The 2,054-nt window shown below is 34.2% G+C and overlaps 1 protein-coding gene across 2 annotated transcripts in view; it reads right to left on the bottom strand.

Moving 5' to 3' along the window:
- Positions 1 to 2,054, bottom strand: part of LOC108751119 (dual specificity protein phosphatase 10-like) — a 39,139-nt gene that overhangs the window by 6,213 nt on the left and 30,872 nt on the right. The gene's annotated exons all lie outside the window — the stretch shown is intronic.

The raw sequence follows: 2,054 nt of genomic DNA, 5'->3' as shown, positions 1-2,054 counted from the left end.
TATATATATATATATATATAATTATCATTTATAGTCTTTGGATTTTTACAAATATAGATGTTTTTCCTTTTGATAAAAAAAAATGAGATGAGGAACAATATTACGCTACATCAATCTTGATGTTATCTCACGTTGACGTTTATTTTTATGTTTGGAAAGGTGCACGATAATCTTAAACCACTGTATATGTGAGTCAAAAGATAAATATTTAATAAATGATCAATCAGGTAAATTAATTCATTCGTTAAATTATAAACGTACATCTTAAACGTCTCGTCTATATCTAAAAAATCAGAAATCTTAGGTCGATATTCATAATAATCGATTCTTATAATTGAGACTGTTTAAGTATTGTCTTCAAATGTCACGAATTAATCAGAGAGCTGTATTAGTATCTTAAAATAAGAACGGACTATGAATACCATCTTTACAGATCTTGAAGAATCTAAAACTTCAGAAAGTCAATCATTACGCTAATTATAGAATCTTGAAAACCTGACATTCAAGCATTGTTTGAAATTTTAGAAATGTGAAGCATTTGGAAGATCAAAGGAGGATACAAGAAGCGATTACATTCTAGAAATCTAAAAATACAAAGAGCCAAAATTTAATTATCTCGAGATCAAACAACCGAGATATTCGAGCAGAATTCAAAATCTCGTGTGGATATCTAACGGATTAGAAAAGCCATAAATTTCAAGATTCTCTACGAGTGAAGGCTCTTCGCAATTAATAAATACGAAGAAAAGAAGAGTCTACATCGCAATTGTTGCGTATACTACAATTAATAGTAGCGCAATTAGCTTTCGTTTCGTGGAAAGTCAATTCATAAAACGGTTTAGCTTACGTTTTTTTATATTTCAAGACGAGCTCTTGGAAACTTGAAGAGACTCCGATATATATATTTACATTTAAAAAAAATAAAAAAAAGTGCTATAGGCTTTTATGAATCCTTCTCTGCGACTTACGTAAACGTCAATTGTAAAAGTCGCAGAAGCAAGATCCAAGATGAATCTCAGAGAGTGATACCATCTGAAGACTTCCAGTTTGTGACAGCGATAAGCGAGGAGGGAATGAGATAACGCGACGGCGCGGAAAAAAATGGGCGGAAAGGAAGAAACGACGGGCCAAGAATAAACGGCGGCGGATAAAAATAAAGGAACGCCGTGAACGCGAAAAGGAGAGAGAAGGCGAGGAAGAAATGTGGGCTAAAAGTGTCTTCCTCTCCTGACCTGCGGCTGCTAAGGCCTGGCCTGGCTCAACGATGACTCACTCGTTAGCCCCTCTCGTCTCCTCCGCCGGTCGGTTGGCTCTCGCGGCCACCAACCCCAAACTGTCGTCGCCAATCATTATTCCAACGTTGGCAAAGCTCCTTTCCGATTTCAAATCCAACTCGCGATAGTATATGACTAATACCGTGCAAAACGTTCTTGTTCTATGTTTTGAAACGATTTTTCGAAGAATCCTAAAAATAGAAGGAAGCTTCGATCGCTCTAATACTAGCAAAAATTCGATTTCATAATTTTTTGATAGAGATTATTATGAGATACGAATTGTACCGATAATGAAATGTCATTTAAAAAAAAGTAATTATTTAAAAGGACATGTATGTAAATTTCTATTCTGCGACTTCCATTGAGATCCAGTTTTCGTATGTCTAACTTTCACTGGTATATTTTTCATGCTGCGATGCCATACATTACTGATACTGCGTATTCTTTGTAATTTCTGTGCAATAAATCGCGAGTCTCATAAGTTACTAAATAATTTTATTAAACAAAGTCTAATTACTACTGAATGTATTTCGGTTTTAATAATCAAACTTTGTTAATATAAAATTCTTAAGCAACAAAAGAGAGAGAGAGAGAGAGAGAGAGAGAGATTAGATGTTGGAAGCGAGAAATTTGCGATTAAACAGAAACTTTTTATTAAATCTTTTTAGTGATCTCAAACGTTCAATGCGAGTGACATTTTATAAAAATGAAAAAGCAAGAATTTAGTGCCAGATATATTGTGCTATAAGAAGAACGGATTGGAGGATGAAGTTAAATCGA

Source organism: Trachymyrmex septentrionalis, unplaced genomic scaffold, assembly GCF_001594115.1.
Source record: "Trachymyrmex septentrionalis isolate Tsep2-gDNA-1 unplaced genomic scaffold, Tsep1.0 scaffold40, whole genome shotgun sequence".
In the NCBI taxonomy this organism is placed as follows: domain Eukaryota; kingdom Metazoa; phylum Arthropoda; class Insecta; order Hymenoptera; family Formicidae; genus Trachymyrmex; species Trachymyrmex septentrionalis.
This window is presented reverse-complemented; position numbering and strand designations above follow the sequence as displayed.